This window comes from Protopterus annectens, chromosome 4.part0 (assembly GCF_019279795.1).
Source record: "Protopterus annectens isolate FY-2018-M chromosome 4.part0, PAN1.0, whole genome shotgun sequence".
In the NCBI taxonomy this organism is placed as follows: Eukaryota; Metazoa; Chordata; order Ceratodontiformes; family Protopteridae; genus Protopterus; species Protopterus annectens.
The window spans coordinates 1,318,080,616-1,318,101,507 of record NC_056733.1 but is presented as its reverse complement, the minus strand read 5'-3'; positions in this window follow the sequence as shown (position 1 = coordinate 1,318,101,507).

The following is a 20,892-nucleotide window of genomic DNA, read 5'->3' as shown; positions in this document are numbered from 1 at the left end:
AAATCTGTACATTTAAGAGGTATGAATGCGTGAATCTTTGATACATGAGGCCTATTAGTTGATATAGAACACATGTAGTCACATAAGTCACTGCTGTCACATCTTGATGTAATTGCTATAAAAATCACCCACCTTATACTTACTTACATTAACAGGTAACAGTATGCAAGGACATACCATTCATTTGTTTTCTTAGACATTTGTTTTTCTATTCCAGGTTCAACATTTACCTTGTAAGTCTGGCAGTTTCAGGAGTTTTAATTTTGGGCTGATGCTGTTTGAAGCTAAAAGTACACAGCCATTACATGAGTAAGTAAACATTATGAGCATTGCCTGGCATCAATGTTACTGTATGTTTGTTTGTAGGATGAAGGTTTTAGCCCCTTAGGTCATGAGTGTGTGTGCTATCCATTATCTCTTGGCCAGTGTGAAGGCATATTGTGCGCACCTACATCTGCCTACACTCACAGTGGTTGCTGGATCCCCCTCTGACTCCTCACCTGTGTGTGGCTGTGGTGACCCTGACAGTGGTGGTGGAATGTGTGGCCCTTCCCCTTGGTGTTACTGCTGAAGTTGTTTTCTCAGGAAAGTATTGTGAAGCATGGCACAGATAATGAAAATTTCATTAGGGCTCAATGAAAATTTCATTAGGGCTCAATGAATCTAGGCACTGGAGCCATGGCTTCAGCAGCCTAAGCACATATTCTATGATATTTCTTATTTGATTGTGTGCCTCATTATAGCGTTCTTCATTTGGTGTGTGCATCTTTCTGTTGGCTGTCATCAGACACTGTTCGAGTGCATAACCTGCATCCCTCAGTAAATTACCCTGTGGGCTATCCCTCTAGAAAACATCTGATTATGTTGAGAGTTGTACCAGATATGTGAGTTGTGGTAAATGCCTGGGTTGCCAGCACACACATTTAGGTTGATTCCCTTAGAGTTACAGCTGGCCTGTCAATTAATGGAGTGGAAGCCTTTTCTATTTATGTACACCCTTCCCCGTTCCCCAGGTGGTGCTATGATTTCTACATGTGTATAGTATATGGCACACAGGACTTCAGGGAAGTGTGCTACAGGGTAGAACTCCTGCATAGTTTTGGCTCTGTCCTCAGATGTACCAAGAAGACATATGTAGTCATTGGCATGCTGTAGCATAGCATTAAGGAATTCATGTAGGATCCTGAATGCTGATGCCTGTGACACCTCCAGCATGTCCTCTCTTGGTGTCCAGAAGGTTCCTGTAGCTAATATTCTAAGTGCTAAATATACCTTAATCTCCACTGGTATTGATCCCTCTTGGTTTGCTCTTGTTGTCTGTTGACGACAACAGAGATTGCAGAGTTCCTGTAGTGTGTCTCTATCTACCCTGTCACGTTCTATGATTTCTATGTCATGCAGACCATGGAAAGGTGAACAGAATCTAAACATCTTTCTCCTTCTTGGATGAGCTCTATTAGCAGCAGCATAGACTTGTTTGTGTTGCACATACACATGAATAAGAGCAACAGCAGCCCCTAACATTCTTTCTGTGTAGACTAGTTAACATGGCTGTATTCCAATAGGTTTTTCAGTTTGCAGGGAAAACCTGCACTGGGTCTGAATGATTGCTTTATAACTTGATGAATATCCATCTTGGTTTGGTTGATTAGCATACAGTTCAACTGCTTATGTTTTAATTAGCATGCTATGGTCTTTACCGGATTTGCGTGGCTCTACACACCATGTAGAGCAGCGTACTGAATACAAAACGTCGCAACATGCACATAGTTTTAACAGACCATATAGGCGTTATGGAATCTGCACAACTGATTTCCATTTTCTAGTATACTGCTTTTCTGGCAGCCACCAGAATTAAACTCAGTAATGTCTTACTATGTCTTGGTAATTCTGATTCTGTATCACAGCACAAAAATAAATAAATAAAAATAAATAAATAAATAAATATTTTCTTCAGTTACACCAATTTGCTCATGCAGTATTTCTGAAAGAGTAGTCTGCAGGGAAATTTTAAAGTCTGCCAACTCATTAAACTCCCCCAAAATAGGTTCTCATTTACTTCTTTCTTCCCCATCATACCTCCAACATTTGCCATCTATCCGAGGAAAAAAATCTTTGGAATCTGCTTCGGGTATAAAATATGTATACAAATGCTTCCAAACAAAATTCCTAAATCTTCTAGACTTTATAACATATTTGAGAGTTATACATATATCATCCCATTGTTTCTTTGTGAATTGCTTATTCAGTTTCTCTTCCCAATATTTTCTAATTTCCTATTATTCCTATAGTAATCATGCAATAGTTTATATCCTCTACTAATTATTCCTTTTTAACAGCAGATTCTATTCCAGATTCCACTAGAAAGACTCTACTGCTGATGGTCTTTAACTAATACTCCTATTCATTCCTGTTTACCTGTACTCTGATATCAATCCTTGACAGGGAAGGCAATCTCTAGCCTACAGTAAAAATGTATTCTTGGCCTCTTCCCTTTCTATTACCTTTCCCTCTCTAATTATTTGCTCGCAATACCTTGGTTCCTTTGTCAGTTTCCTCCAACAAATTCCAGCCCCTCTTTCATATTCTCTGGGCCCCTAATTGCAGTCATCCATACCTGCAGAATCTCCTTTCTCCAGTCTTGTGTCAACTTAGTTCTTAGAATAGTTTCTGCTAATTTATGAATATAACATTCTGGAAAAGAATCAGTGACTCAGCTTTTGGTTCATGGGATATTATACTGCTGGCCTGGGCTGCAAGTCTTTTAGTTTGGATGTGTCTACAGATGCCTCGACCTCTTTGCTAGCACCTCATAACAATTTGTAGTTGAAAAGTCAAATAGTAATGTCTGTGGTCCTTTCCTCTGTGGTCTGCTTCCTTCTGGTTCACACTGATTCTGCTGTGCCAAACTCTTCTCTGTGAGGTCTGAAGGGGTATCAGCAGCAGGAATGCTACCATATTTAAAAGGACCCATGGGGATCCTAGACCTGTTTGTTGACAAAGCAGACATAATTAGCCTGCTAGTCAGCAATCATAAAAGGGGGAGGTGACATAGTAATAAGATTGACAGCATATTTCCTGTGTTATAAAAAAAAATATTGCTGCTGCCAGATTATCAGATGTAAGCTTGTCTGATTTCCACTTAGCAATTAATTGGACAGGATAGCAAAAGACAGTAGCAACTGAGTTCTTGTAACAAGCAAACTTCAGGAAAGGAACATCTTTCAGACACTGGTTAATTACTGAAGTTTTCAAAAATATGGACTTTATATCCATCCACTAAAAACTCCTTTTCCTCTGTGGCACATTGTAATTATAATTTTGTCCATGAAATGTAATAATTTGAAACTTATCTGCCAGGGAGGTCAACTTGCTTGACGGAGACGTTTTAAATTCCTGTGCACTCTCTTAAGTTATGATAATTCCAAAAGGCTTAGAGTTTGGTGACACAGCCTGTCATTAAAGAGCTAGTTTATCATTATTCTGACCCTCAAGAAACCAACCCTGCCTAAGACTCTTCCACTATCGGTACTTCTTTATATTACCAACTTTTAGTTGCAGCCAGTGGATTGAGGAATGAAGGCCTCTAGAAACACTGTGAAACTGATACACTGGCATGCAGTAACCAATAAGGAAACCTCTATTTGTATTGATTTAGAATTCAGTGTAGAAATTACTTTGCTGCCCTTTAGATTCAGGTGTTTTAATTCAGCTGTATTTATGAGAATCTTATTCACCAGCATTGCGGTGGTGGTGCTGCGGTAGCATTGTCGCCTCACAGTAAGACGTTGTCCTGTTCGATTTTCAGCTAAAGTGTCTTCTGTGTGGAGACATGCATGAATGGGTGTACCTTCATTGAAGGTTGTACGTCAGGGCTGGCAACTCGGTACGTAAAAATCTGCTGCCAATCATTAGTGGACTGGGGTTCCGCTGTGGTGACCCCTAACCGGGAAAAGCCGAAAGATACAACAACAACAATTCACCAGCATTATTAATATATTGAGTTTCTCTCCTAAATCCACATAGTTATGCAGACATAGTATTTTAGCCACATGTCCATCTGGCTTTAAGACTTCCTGCAACATTTCCATACATAGCCATGCACAAATAATATCCTCAATACAAAAAACAATGAATGAGTAACTTGATACTGGAAGAAATACAAAAGAGGATCATAACAAAAACTAGCCAGGCAAATACTAAAAAACATAAACAACAATATGCCAGGACATGGAGGACAAGATTCAGAGTGTCATTCTAACTGGTGGCAAGCTCTTCCACCCCCAGCTCACCTGGTGGTAGGTCAATGCACTGATTACAATATGTACACACACACACACACACACACACACACACACACACACACACACACACACACACACACACACACACACACACACACACACCAAGGCAATAGTGTATTACAGAGCTGAGAAAATGTTTCAAAAACAGCATTTAAAAATGTATGTTTGGCACAGTAAGGGTGACAAATGACAAAAAAAAAACACAAGTCACAAGAACTTGAGAAACTCTACTGAACTAATCTTCTTCTTCTTCTTTTGGCTTTTCCCGGTTAGGGGTCGCCACAGCGGATCACCTGTCCTAATACATATGTAAATTAAGTGAAAGGTTCCAAGTGTTTTCTTGTTTCTTTTGTTGCAGTGCAGAACTGAATATTCTAAAATACCCTAACAGTACATACATCTGTTGCATACACATGCTTTTCATTAGTAGTATGAACATATGTATCAGTGCTGTAATATTCCACTGGCATAACTTCTAAACATAGAATATGCTGAATGATGTGCTGCCAATTATGTATCACTGAGTTTATTAACTGCACTTTGCCTTTGTTTAGATATCATACTTTTATAACTACCACTGCTGTACTTGACTCACAAAGGAACAGCTAGAGGAAATCAAGCTGTTAATGATAAAAACAGGCTATAAAATATTGAACGTTTGTGTTCTTATGACACAATATTATTCTCTTAAATTCCACACTTGCTATACATTTTATACCTTGATGTGAAATATTCAGGGAGATCTTATGTTATGATACAGCTGCATAGTTATGTCATGCAGTCATTGCATTTTGACTTATGTCCATACTAATATATATACACACATTTTATATATATATATATATGTGTGTACATACACTTCCACCAGCTGCACCCAGCTACTGCCAGATAACCCATTATTTTAGGTTAGCTCATTTGAAGCATGCTTTTGAGGATAGTATGAGAGTCAAAGAGCGATAAGAAAGAAAAGCAACAGAGTATCGTCATAAGAATCTTGTTGGAAACATTACTTAGAAACATCCAAACTGGCAAACATTTTTGGAGTCATACTGTTAGCAGTGCTCTGCCATTTCAGCAACGTGTTTCCCAAATGGATAAGCCAGGGGACAAAATGGAAAAAAAATGTCACTTCCAGCATTCTGTAAAATTTTCCAGAAATTTTCCATCTGGAAATTAGGAAATACTGCTGTGTGTGATATGTGAACAGCTTTTATTCTGTCTCCTTCGTTATGTTGAAACATTTCCGATCCAGAATTCCTTGTGTAATAGATAACCATAGTGAGAAAGTGAAAAATGCATTTGGTTTGGATCATATTTTCATCCACTACACAGTGTTATATGCCTACACCTCTGCAGTTAGTTTTGTTTTAATTTATTCTACTGTAAAATGACACAGTAGCAGCATATATACATCTGTGATTTTGGATTAATGGCAAGATTTGTCTTTCTAAAAATGTATGTCTTTCAATTAACTTTGAACTACCCTGTCCTGAAGTAATATTTTCTTTGCATATCCGTGAACAAGGGTGACCAGTTTCCTAGATGCTGTCCACTGTATCTTAGACACAAAACCAATATAATTTTCTTCTACAGCATTAGAAATACATTTCACTGACCGAATCCTTCTCAGTTTGTCCTAGAGAAAGAAGTATAGTACGAAGGAGTAATGCCCGTTACATCCTATAAGGTAAAACCATATTTACCTATGTACATAGAGCACAGTGGGGAAGCATATTAATTTATTTATTTTATTGACGTTTGATTACCCAGAAAGTCCAACTGGGTAGAATCTCATTTTCAGCAGTGGCCCTGGGAGAAAAGCTCCAAATTATTACAAAACATATAATTTCTCAATCTTCAAAAGTAAAACAAAACCATCTTCTGTTTAAGTAAGTATTAAGAACTGATACAAGTTATGTGCCAGTCATTTAATATTTAATATTTAGAGAAATGTTATATAGTTTGTAGAGAAATTAAAGGTAAGTTAATCTAATACAAACAGGAACTGCAACATGAAGTGAGGAAAAAACAGGCGGAAAAAACAAGCATATGGTATATTTAGAGAGAAAGTCAGGGAACAGAATCTGATAGAAGTAAGAATGTAAACGAAGAAAGGAGAGTAAGGCGGTGTGAGGAAGGAAAAGGCACTTATTCACATTTAGGGATATCGTTTATTCTGGTTTTGAGCAAGAACAGAGCCAGATTTTAGATAAGAAGTCTTTCAGAGTGGTTCTGAAAGATGGGAAGGAGGGTACGGATCTGATGGATACAGGTAAAGAGTTCCAGGCCTTAGTAACTGTGTATGAGTACACACAATGCTCAACAGATTTGATAGGCTTGTAGACAGGAGTTTTTGGGCACTGGATCACAATGACCAACCTTGACATAGTTGTGCAGAATGTTTTTTAGTGCTGGACTGGTAGATGGATGCTGGATAATTTTATAGGTGTTGAGAAGCTGTGTATATGTTATTTGATGAGTTGGTTCTAACCAATTTAGGCTTTTTAGTGCTATACAATGGTGAGTTCTGAAAGGAGTATTTGCTGCAGATTTAGCAACTTTGTTATAGCATTGTTCAAGTTTTAACTTTTGTGAAGCCTGAAGTTTAATAAAGATGAGAGGACCATAAAGAAGTGTGGGGAGGAGATAAGTAGTGGCAAGTTTAATTTTAGCTGAGTTGGTAAGAAAGTTTTTGGCTCTGTAAAGCATCACTAGTTTTTGTTGATTTTATTTTAATGCCATTTTGTATATGCAGGTCGAATGTAAGATTATCATCCACTATCACCACAAATAGTTTGCTATGAGAAGCAACTTCAGTGGTTGTATTATCAACAGAGGGCACTTTTCATTTTGTTCTTTTTTCATGAGAGAGGGATTTGGGGGGAAAAAGAAATAGTTTGGTCTTATTTGGATTGAGCATGAGTTGTGAGTTATGAAGCCATGTTTTAGTGGCTGTTAAAGCTTCCTGAATAATAATAATTTTTTGAGGTTCACCATGTTGTCAGATGTGCAAATGTGAATGGAATCATCTGTGTATTTTTTAGGGTGGCCTGTTGTGTGGATGCATAGAGGGTACTGGTGAAAATGTTAAAAGAGTAGAGGACCAAGGTTAGAGCCTTGTGGTACAACAGTGATGACTGGAGGGTAAGGAGAGAGCATGGAATGCCATTTTACTGACTGATACCTATTGGACAGGTAGGATTTGAACCACAGAATGATAGGCTTTGAGAGTCTTAGTGTGGACATTTGAAGTAGAAGTTTGAGGTGACAAACTGTGTCAAAGGTTTTAGACAAGTCTAGAAATAAGAAGGAAATTATTTTGCCATTATTTGTAGCTTAAGTGACAGTATCTATATAGGTTAGAAGGAAAGTGCTAGTAATATGGAAAGGACAGAAGCCATCTTGTGTAGGGGATAGGAGTTCTTCCTACATGATGTAGTCTAGCTATTGTTTTTGAATATATTTTTCACGTATTTTGGTGATGGGAGATAAGATTGCTATAGGTCTAATGTTATTAATGTCTGTTGATTTTTTTCCTTTGTGCAGATGTAAAGTATATGACTTTTTCAAGAGAGAGGGAACATTGTTTTATTTAACATTTGTTTATTGGGAAAGTCCGACTTGGAACAAAGTAAAATTTCAGTAGAGGCCAAGGGAGAAACATTCCAGATGCCTGTCTTTGTAAGTGAGAGGAAACCCACATGGACACAGGGAGGACATGCAGACTCTGCACAGAAGGCTCCCCAGCTGAGAATTGAACCAGAGAACCTCTTGCTGTCAGGAGACAATGCAACTGCTGTACCACTGCCTGGTCCATGAGATTCCTGGATTGACCTACTTATAAAGACTGAGACAGGACAGGGAATGCTATTGAATTTTATTTTTAGGTATTCACTTGGAAGGTCATCAGTTGAAGAAGAGCACAGTTTAATTTAGTTTTGTGTGTTGGAATTTTGCAGTTCATGAACGTTTTTGTCACATTACAAGTCACATTATTTAACATTATGTATTTACTATTTAAGATGGCCATGCTGTTGGCAAGGTCCACAGCTTTGTTGGCCATATGACCTGCTGACAGACCAGCTACTGCACCTGTGAGCAAAATGACATGATAAGCAAATAGTATTGTCTTTCAGAATTATCTGCAATCTCAACAAAGAAACTTGCACCTAAACATGGAACCCACGCAGATCATACAGTATGGGGGTATTGTTTAACCTCGTTTGTATGTAATAAATCTGACACATAGGCACTTATGCACTCGTGTGCAGATGGCATGTGCACGCACACACACACACACACACACACACACACACACACACACACACACACACACACACACACACACACGCACGCACACATGCACACACACAAACACACACATCTCTTCATATGTATATATGTGTCTGAGTATGTATATGAACTGTGCTGCTCCATGAAACCAACTGTGAATAGACTGACTGGACTATATCATGATCCAGAGTGCATTTGGACAGTGTTGGTTATATTTACCATTCCTCTCTACCAGAATAGATTTACATATTGTAAAGGTTATGCACTGCTTCATTAACCTCTCTGTCCAAGAGAACTATTAGGTTGTTCTGTTAGGCATATGGCTCAGTATCCTTTGATGTTGTTGCACCTTTGCAAATGTTATGCAAGAACAGCAGCAGCAACAGGTTATAAAGGTTATGTATACAGATGCGTATACAGATATGTCTGTTTAAATATGAGTATGTTTACAAGCTTTCTTTCTGGTTTCTATACTGTTCTGTCTATATTATCTGCCTATCTTTCTATCTTTGTTGCTGTATCTCTATGTTATCTAATCTATATAAAATCAAAAAACAATTAAATGGTCAAAACATTACCTTGAGGCACTCATAAAAAAAGTTGTAATACTGAATACTTGTGTGAAGAAACTGAAAACTGTGTCATCTGTATTAGCATGCCCAGCAGGAGATTTGTGCATATTCTTAGATTAACTTGTATGCCACCACGTATCTATAGGCACCATAAAAAACTTCTCCTAAAATTAAAACCTGGTTCCAATGTCCCTGAAGAAATTCCCTCCTACTTCCTAAACATAGCAGCAGAAGCCATTGCTCTCCCTATCAGCATACTAATTAATCAGTCTATCTCAGAAAGCCAGGCCCCCCAGCTCTGGAAGAAGGCCTTTATTATTCTTCTCTATAAAGATGGAAATAATAATGACATCTCAAACTTTTTCCCTATCGCCATCCTATCCCCTATTTCTAAGCTACTTGAAAAGTGTGTACACCAACAACTCTTACCCTACCTCATCAATAATCAGCTTCTTACCCCCACACAAAATGGCTTTAGACCAAGTCATAGTACCTCTACTGCCCTCCTCTCCTTCCTAGAAACAATCAACAAAGCCCGCAACTCTGGCCACTTTGTATCCACTCTTTTCCTTGACCTCTCTAAGGCATTAGACACTATTTCCCACAACCTCCTTCTTACCAAACTCGCTAAACTTAACCTATCCCCTTCCTCTACCCAGTGGTTCTCAAGCTATCACAAACAGGCAACAAGCAGTTAAATGGAAAAAAGCTACCTCACCCTTCCTTAATACATCCACAGGCATCTCCCAAGGTTCCATTCTAGGCCCCTTACTATTCAACATATTCATAAATGATTTCTTCCAAGCCATTCCTAACTCCAGTCTCATCCAATATGCTGATGATTCTACTATAATCTGTTCCTCCCCTTCCATCACAACTCTAAACAGTCTAAAACAAGCCGCCTTCTCATCCACTGAACAGTGGATGCTCGACAATCATCTAGCCCTTAATGCAACAAAAACAAAACTTATGTTGTTCAATGTATCCAAATCTTCTTGCATAGATAAACAATCCTTCATAACTACCAGCAATAATAATGCCCCCCCTAGAATTAGTCTCCGGCACAAAAGTACTAGGAATTATCACTGACAATCAACTAAAATTTGATAGGCATCTACAAACAAATATCAAAAAACCCCATAAAAAATTAGGTATGCTTTACTGCCACAGTCGCTTTATCTCTCCCACCACCAGGATTACATTAGCTAATACATAGCTCATCCCATCCCTTTTATATGGTGCATCTATCCTAACCAGCCTACAATCTTCCCTCAAAACAAAACTGTCATCTTGTTATAACAAAATATCCAAATTTGCAGCGGGTCATAGGGCCTCTTCTCACCACTGTAATTCCCTTCACCAACTAAGTTGGCTAGAATTACCAAACTTCCTCACATATACCCAGCTCATCCAAGCACACAAACTCATTCATAGCCCATCTCTCTGCCTCTCCCTAGCAAATACCTTTGAAATGCATAAACCAGATAGACTCTTAAGATCTAGTTCCCAACAGCTAATTAAATTGCATAAACCAACATATCCTGCTGGGAATCAATTGATGTCTTTCTCTCTTGCACACCTCTGGAATGTCTCCCTTCTCCCATCCACACCACCAGCAGCCTCTCCTTGTTTAAAACCTCACTGCACTCGCACCTTACTGCACAATGGAAATGCTCTTACTCTCATCCAACCTAATTCTACCACACTTTCTTCCTAACTTTCCAAACTTTGTTGCCTGTTACTACCTTCTAAAGTTTTACATCCTTACCTCATTGTAATTCCCTAAAAAAACAAAAAAAACCCCAAAAATTACTTCTTACTGAATTAACCTGATGTAATTTTCCTAATGAAAATCTTTTATTTCTGTATTATGTAACATCTATTTGAATTGTGCAATATGGGTTTGTACTATACAAAATATGTATTTAACATTTAATTGAAATGTATATTATGGATTTGTGCTTTTTCTGTACTATGTATTTGTATTTCTCTGGAGCTTTTCTCCCCAGGACTCCATTGAAAACGGGCTCCTTGTAGCCCAATGGACTAATCTTGAAAACCAACTGCAAATAAATAAATAAAATAAATAAATTTAAAATGTTGCATAGTTCTCTGTTTAAACAGAATGCTTAAAGAATCTATTATTGCTTTGATACACTTCTAACTGAGCATTTTTGAGAAGGACATTCTAAAGTTCAAACTGTGGAGAATCATCAGAGCAGTGAGTGATGTCACTGGAATGTTGCTTGTTGCTATGAGATGATTTAAAAAGCTGATTGACAGAAAAAGAATATTTATTACAGCTGTTATTTTTTGAAATTAGACAGTTGAGACTGCTGAAGACAGTCAAGACTGAGAAGCTGTGCAGTTTGTCAAGTTCTGAGCAGTCAGTAGGCACCAAGAAAAGAGAAATCACCAAATAAACTGTAAGCTTGCTTTAGCCTTGCTGTTATATCTTAGGGTAGACCAGGGACAGTATTTCTTTAGTTATATCAGAAAAGTTTAGTTATTAAGATAGAGTTGTTTTGAATAACGGACTCCTATCTTGTAGTTTGATTTACATTTCTGGTGATTAAATTCTAATGTTTATTGAGAGTTATTGATTTTCAATCTTGTAATCATTTTTACTTTTTATTAAATGTTTTTCATTATGTTAAATTGTGGCTGGAAGCCAGTGTTTTTCTTTACAGATTAGAGAGAGCTTCTACCTGTTTGATACTCCCCAGGTCACCCCGAGGTCTGGCTGTTCTGATCATAGCTATCATTTATTTTGATAATTAATTTTCATAACTGGACACTCCTTTTGAAGGGCATGAAGATCCTCTGATTAGTGGCAGCATTTCTATATTTATTTTGGGAAAGAGACACAGCTGGAAATCTGTGTCAGGCTTTCTCAGAAGTGTTTGGATGTGTGAGATTTTGGGTGTGAGTGTATCAGAGGTCTTAACCTGGGACACTTTGCTCTGAAGGGTGTAATAAGAAAAATACATTTGAGTTGACAGATGTATATAGTCCAGTCCCAGAGAAAATAGAATATGTTTCTTTTGTGCTCTTATGGGAAAATTGTGAAATATTACTTTTGTTTAAGTGACAGTCTCATATTGGAGTCAGTAGTGAGGATTGAAGCTCCTTAGTTACTGATCCATGATAGTAAGGGACGTCATTTAATTACTGGCAGTCTGGTGAGGTATAGCCAGATGTCACAACTCGCTTTAATGTTTGAGGCTTCAACAGACTTAACCTGAAGAGTTCAGTCAAACTACAAACACACATGCATGCACATGCAAAGAAAGTCTTCTGTTTAAACATTATTAGAATCATAGAAGTGAAAGGAAAATGTTAGCTGTAATTTGGAATTTAAATCCAAAACCTGAAGTATTCCATATTGACATTGCTGCCACTGGACTAATAAGTACCTGTGGACAACAAGATGCTGGGTTTTCTCTTAGAAATGTTTACTTTCAGCTAGTAAACCCTTAACATGGGATGTGCACTCCAGCAATGTACTTGTATAAAAAAATGCAATGTGCAGCAAATGGTATTTTTTGACTAATCTTATTGTTTGAATCCTGATAGTGAGAAGTCATAACTAAATAGGAATGTGTAATTTTATTTTTCATATTTGCAAACACCCTTTGGTGCACTTTGTGTGTCTTTATTATTTTAACCACATTGACACAGTTGTTAAAAAAGATCATCAAGGAGATGCAATATATAGTAACATTTGATTTATGTATGTATTTATTTATTTATCCGTCACATGAACTGGGCCACTAAGCTGCAACTGAGTGACAAGGATGGAAAATGTATGCAAAATTTCAACAAGATATAGTAATAAATAGTGAGAACAAAGAACACAATAATGTACACAAGTACTGATTGTTTCCCTGGTGTTGTTCTGTGGTATCTGATATGAAAACCTATAGCCAGATATAAGCCAGCAAAATATCCGAGTTTATTTTACATGTCTGGAGTTATATTTGGACCACTGTTTAATGGGGATGCAATCTAAGGTCACATGGTCTTGACTGTTTTTTTTTATTTATTATTTTAATCAGTTGAGACAATGAGACAATAGTGTTATGCACATTTGAAGTACAATAGCCTTCTATAAAATGATTTCTAAATGGTTTAATTAATATAGTGTATAAATACTATAAGTCAGTGCTATAAGCCATATTATACTGGATCTAATAATATTTGTATTCATTTAAAATAAAGTGAAGCATTCCTGTAGCCTATCTCTGGCTATGACTTCTCACTGTTTGATATCAGAGAAATAGTGCTTGTCAAAAATTTTAAAGCTTAACTGTGCGCACTACTCATCTGTTACCCCTTTTCGTTAACTTTTTGACAGCACTGTAACATCCACTTGTCAGTAGTGCACAAAATATTTATAATCATGCAAAATAAATTAAAATATTTAACAAAATGACATCTAAACCAAGTACTTTTTTCCCATATACATATCTCTTTGATTTTTACATAACTTTCTTTCTACTGTTAAATAAACTTGTCTAGAGTTCTTTTTAAATTTCTTCTACCGTTATGTTCTGTTTGCATAAAGTGATCAGATACCACTTTGTTAACTCAAATAACTTGGTCTGGATTCCATAGGTAGTGGAAGTTAATGGATTGCACCAAGTTCCATGCAAGATTTGTGGCAAGCAAGGTCAAATGCAAATGTGCCCTAGTCTATGGAGAATACCTCAATGCAATGAAGACACAACAAATAACCTGTGATGTCAGCACCATCAGAATCAGTCAAGGGAAAATTGTATTTAAGGAAAGCTAGTCCAGAAAGTAGTATATGTGCAGTGCCATTGCAAATCTATGGAAGGTATACAGGCTCAACAGAATTCATCAGTAATACATAAAAGTTACTGGCTGAAGATAAATGTGTATCAGCAATAATCCTGAAAACTGACACATATCCGCATACCATTATGGATGTCATCATAAAATGCAGATGGAAATAAATAAACACAACCACCATTATTTACAGAATCCATCATAATATTTAAAATTTCAAATAAAAAAAAAAAAATTAAAGCAAAGGGCAATCATGGCCACATCGCCATGGCTAACAGTTGCTAACAATGGGTGTGGGACATGTGTAGGGAACACAAGTAATGCACACACCCAAGGAAATACGTTGATAGAAAAGCAGATGTAGGGTGAGGGTGAAGAAGAGGGGCACACAAGAGGGATGGTGCAATAGGAAGGTCAGAGGCAAAGGGAGAGGGGCATGGGCACTTTTTATGGAGAATATAAGGAACAGAAAAAACATGGAAAGAGGAGGTGGAGAACAGTGCAGGCACAAACACATAACAAACATCAAAAGAAATGATGGACAAAGGTTGGTAATGCACATAAAGGATAGGTAAAGTACACAGACAGTACACATTTGAACTACATAACACAGACGAATGAAAAATAATCTACAGGGCAGGGTGCATACCATCCATGATGCATCTCAAAAATACATATGTACCAATGCACAAAGCAGTCTGAGTTGCTACAAACTGTGTGACAGTCATATCAAAAGGAGTATGACCCATGGTAGACATATGTCAGAGAATACTGAATGGGGAGTGCAGTCATTGTAGTACACAATGTACATCAAACATCTTCATCCACTACAGTCTTAGTAGTGCAAGTGCAAGTCAAGAAAGGATAATTATGTCCAGTCAAGGAAATACAGCAGTAGAGAGCAGAATAGAACCTCATCCTTGCATGCGACAGGCAAACTACTAGGCAACCTGCCAAAGCATTACTGCACCAAAAGAGTAATGTGTCTGGGTAATAAACCAGGAAATATACACATCAGAAACACAGAAGAAATGGAATTCATAAGTTAAAGAATGCATTCCATGCCAGAGGCAACACAAATGGTATTCACGCATGCAACATAGATGTGTGACATGCAACAACATCACATAAGCCAAATATGAAGATGGTTCTTCATACATACCCGCACCGATGGCATGAAATATGAAGAACATGGTGATACATCCACAGTATGAAATAACATATGCATAATAAAAGCTAAGGAATGCAAGCCATTTGTATGCAGGAAGCATACAAATGTCGGAGTAATTCACAACACACAAGTAAAGCATAAATGTGGATAGAATCTGCTCAGTAGCCACAACCTTTTGCATATATACTTTGCATGTATTTTTGATACCCAGCATGGTGGCACAATGTGATGTCTCAGTAGACTTGCATTACAATGCTGATACATTACAGGAAGGTGTACATACATATACATATGTCATATATAAGTGAAACATGTAGGCCAAAGATATAAGGAGAAGGGTGCTGGACAACATAGGTCCACTTTAGTAAGGAAATTATAGAAAGAGAAAGCTGGCACAGAATAAAACAGGGCAACCATTGCTAAGGAGATAAATTGTACATGCATGTGTCCACAACACAAGATGGACTGCAATTCCTTGCAAGGTATACTGACCAAATGATCAATGCTTGACACAAATACAGTGTGGAGTAGTGATGGTGATAAATGTGTCTGTGTACAAATGACATAAACAACACGGTGATGTGTAACAATTAAACTGCAAATGGCATAGGAACATTACAAAAGTAGGTTCAAATATCACATATCCATATATACTGCCATATTAACATAAGATGACAGGTGGCACATTCATAGAAAATGATATGAATACTATGTCTAAATGTGTATGACCGATCAGAGGACACTTGTAGGTATACAACTATGGCCCACCATCTGTGGGTGAAAGACACGTACATACTGTACATGTACAATGGGGTGACTAATGTGTTTGTAATGTTAGGGGCATCCAGTCGTGCAGTCATAGAAAGGAAGGTTTCCATATTATTTATAATGACCTCTGGTCAGGTATGCTACTATGTGTTTTATACAGACAAAGTGTACACAGGCTAGGATATATGCCATATGTACAATACAGTGGTGTGTGCCAGAATAAGTAGGTCACATGATATGGCTAGTCAGCACTAGTGCTGTTCATACAATAACAACATGGAATTTCTGAAGACAATGTGGAATGCCAAGCCATGTCAATAATGCTGGAAATGTGATAGGCTAGGGTTATTTACCCAAAAGAGGCATACATTACATTAGTGAAATAAAACACTTATTTACATGACACACAATTAATCATTAACCATAACACACAAGAGCATAATGTCAATGGGACCTCCTGACACCACAAGGTCACTATTTTAGCATATACATAGATATGCCATGTATGTAAACAGGCATATCAAAACCGAAATCTGACTAAGTTTATGCAAAATATGCATGTATATGAACCATTGAAAGTAGTCTTAGGAGAATGACACTACATTGTTATGTGCGCAGTGTTATGAAATGTAAAAAAGGTAATACATCAGATTTACAAAAACTGAACATGTATGCGCATGAACATTGTTAGTAAGACAAATGTGTCACATTAGCAAATGACACCTGTGGCAAACTTATCTGTCACAGAAAAGAGCACACTACATCTGCAGTAGCATTGTTATGATGCACATCATGCAGAAAAGAAAAGTCACATACAGATGCAGGAATACATGTCCAGCCATCCGTAACACTGTTTGCAGTTATGTTAGCATACAATGAGAATCTGACAACATGGTGGTAATGGCAGTGTTATATTATAACAACTGTCATAATCAGCAATGATTTATAGCCCCATATGAAATGAATTATGAAGTGTGCATCATGAGGTACATTCTACAAGCACGACCACGGTATGGGATTCCTGCACAAATATATGCCTAATAATGCAAAAAAGCTGAATAGAAACAAATCATGGTGGCAGTATTACTTGTATAGATAACATAGGCTATTCCTACGGTCTCGAGGATACTTTCCAATGGAGTCAAACTTCCCGATTGGTGTCAAGTGCAATTTCACAGAAGGAGTCGCAAGTGGCCCATGCCATCTCCTGGAAGAAAGCCCACATAATATCTCTCATCTGGGTCTGGAACACATTGGTAACAACATCATGTATCTGGTTTGTGAAGTAATCTGTGTGTTGTGGTGGACATCAATGATGTTGGTACAGTGGTATGGTGGTGCTTGGTGGTCCTGATTACTCATCATTATCATCCTGGTGTAAGGCCTGGTCCTCAGAGTCTGACTTAGCAGGAAGTGGCAGGTACAGATGATCTTACTACAATAATTATCACACACACACAAATAAGATGATGTGTCATTATGAGAATAACACACAATCAAAACAGTGTAATATGTGTAATATGTACCACATGTGGAGATAACATTCATCAATTGTTTGATATATAGAATATCCGACCAAAACCAACTGCATATGCTGAAATTAGCAGCACAAACATTTAATAATAAGCACTTTCTTCCACTTAAATGTAACTGCGGACTTCTTCAGATAATTAAACCCCCCTTACAAACATTTAAATAACAAAATATTGTATGTGTATAGAATGTCACTATTTCTATTCGACTCTGTAGTTGAAATTCAAATTCAAATGAGTAGTGCATTGCATCATGGGTAACATGTGTCACAACATACTTGTGGCCAAAATTGAAACAAATAGAAGAGTCACTTCTATGTAGCACACTGTGTCAAATGGCAGCAGGGTCTTGCATAGGCCATGCAGTATTTCTATAAAAGATGTATAAACATGTTTTGCCAAGTCATATGTGCATCAATGAACCCAGAAATAACATGACACATCTAAAAGCAATATTTAAGAGGAGATGCTACTATATGTCTTACTTTTAGCCAACTGTACCTGTAAGTAGGCAAGTTACAATACCTATTTAAATACAGAGTAAAGAGTACAATGGCCAAAAAAATCACCATAATGATTGCCATATGAACTAGTAGGGTGCCATTATTTATATAGGATAGTGTTTTAACAGACTTCTGCACCTACACATAGATGTTAACAGAGTAAAACTCAACTAATACGCAGCATTACAACCCTCACAATATACAGAAAGGCTGGGCTAGCAAGTACGGTTGATGCACGGATTCAACAAACTTGATATAAAATGAAAATGCAATCCAGCACCCGAAAGATGGTAGCGAAAAAAGTTTAATGTAACCAGACCGGTTTCAGCAATGTGCTTTCATCAGTGGTTTTACATTAATTGCAATTCTGAGGCTACTATTTGTAGAAAATCCAACAAAGCAGTGATAACATCATTTCCTGTAGACAAGAAATCAATGAAGAAATAAAAAATAAATAATATATATAAATAAAGTAATTATATAATATTAAGCAAATACAAATGAGTATAAACATATATTGATCTGAGAAGATAGATGGCATATTACAGTTTATCATTTAAACCAGGTGGAAAAAGACCACCTAATTTAACAATCCATCGCTTTTCTTTAATATTTAATAAATTATGCCATCCAGTCTTGAAAGATCTATTTCCTGAAATTTTATCAATAACTGTGAAGGTGAAAGTGGCTGTTTTATGCATCAAATGGTGTCTATATAAGGCATTGGTGGGTCTGGCATTTCTGATGTCTCCCAGATGTTCAGACATGCAAACTCTGAATTGTCTAGAGGTTTGTCCAATATAGAACGCTTGACACGTACATGTAGCCAAATATATAACCCAATTGGTACTGCAATTTGCAAAGCAATTAATATTATACAGTTGACCAGTATTCTTACTGGTGAAATTTTTGGTCTTAAACATGTATTTACAAAAGGAACAATGACCACAAGGGTAACATCCAACCAGTTTTTCCCCAGATGGCGTGGTTTGTTGTAATAGTGTCCTGAGATATGGTTCTCTCATAATGAGAAAAGTGAGACCCAAGAGTTTTGCCTCTACGATAAGAGAAAAGACATCTGTCTCCTAACCAGTCATCCAAACACGTATTGGTTTTAAGTATGTTCCAATGTTTATTAATAACATCTATCAATTGATCAGTATTTCTACCAAAAGTAGTTACAAGCCTAGGCTTCTCCTGGTTGGAACTAGTGACTTTATGTTTATATGTCAACAGGTTATTCCTAGATTTGTTTTTAGTCCATTGTAATGCAGAATTAACATCATGTTTATTGTATCCCCTCTGCATGAATCTATTGGAAAAGTCATTCTGACAAATAGCAAGGTCTTGTTGTGATGAACAGATTCTCTTGATTCTCATAAACTGTGATTTAGGAATGTTTCTGATAATGTGCTTAGGGTGAAGACTAGAAGCATGTAGTAAGCTATTATATTGCAGATATTTTCTATGGACCGTAGTATGTAAAGTATTATCAGGTTCTCTGTGTAAATGAACATCCAAAAAATCAATATTATGCGGGTTATGGTTTACAGTAAATTCAACCCCCCCACTTATTGCCATTGAGATATTCAATAAATTCCATAAGGTACTCACTGCCACCTCTCCACACAAGCCAACAATCATCTAGGTAAAGTCTCCAGATGTCAATTTCTGGCAGATACAGATTGTGTGATTCATTATAAATGATTTGTTCTTCAACATACCCCATAGACAAGTCAGCGTATATTGGTGCAAATGATGCTCCCATGGCTGTACCTTGGATCCACCAGTAACATTGATTTTGAAAATAAAAAACATTCTTGGTGAGAACATACTCTGCCATACAGATTAATAAGGTGTTAAAGCCAGGACTGTAGATGTTAATTCTGTTAAGCCAGTATTCCAATGCCGTCAGACCAGCCCAATGTGGGATACATGTATATAATGATTTAACATCTAAAGTGCACATCAACCAATGTGGTTCCAGTTGGGATTCAGAAACTATTTGTAAATACTTGGTGGTATCTTGCAATCTGGCCCTGACATGAGATAATAGAGGTTTTAAGTGTTGTGTCAAAAAAACGGACAATGGTTCAGTAAGTGAGCCTATACCTGAAACAATAGTTCTTCCTGGTGGAGTATTATAAGATTTATGAATCTTAGGCAATAAGTACAGATATTGTTTTGCAGGATCCTGGACTGTTAACTGAATTTTGATCTTAATACTGATAATACCTTCCTCTACTGCTAATTGTAAAAATGCATCAATTTATTTTTTGAAGTTAGGGGTGGGGTCAGTAGGCATGCTCAAATAATGCTGAGTGTTAGAAACTTGTCTAATTCCCTCTGCTCAGTAATAACTGGAATCCATGACTACTATGGCGCCACCTTTATCTGCAGGAAGAATGGTAATGTCAGTATTCCTCTTAAGATCCATGAGGGCCTGTTGCTCGGTTCTGTTTAAGTTGTGTCTAAGATTGTACCAAGACCCCAATCGGTGATGTAAATCCTTAATGACAGCATGTTGAAATATGGCTACGTATTTATCCATAGGTGGACTGAAGTTGGATTTGAAAAATCTAAATTCACTAGATCTTTGAGTTGGTGCCTGTTGATCAAAAAACAATTTGAGATGAAATTTTCTACAAAAATCCAATACATCTGGAACAAAAGTACTCTCGTCCACAAAGAAACCCGGAATAAAACAAAGACCTTTATTTAACAGCGATTCCTCAATGGATGTTAAAACATAACTAGATATATTGTGCACATTGGAACAATCTGGATTTATTGGACAATGGATAGAAAATGTTGCTCTATCGTTCTTATTTGTGAGTTTGCGTCCCCCCTGTGTCTTCTGTTCCTAAAGGGTAATCTGCACTACGACCTCTCTTGGAGACTGGGGAATCACTGATATTGGCAGATTCAGTATCTGTG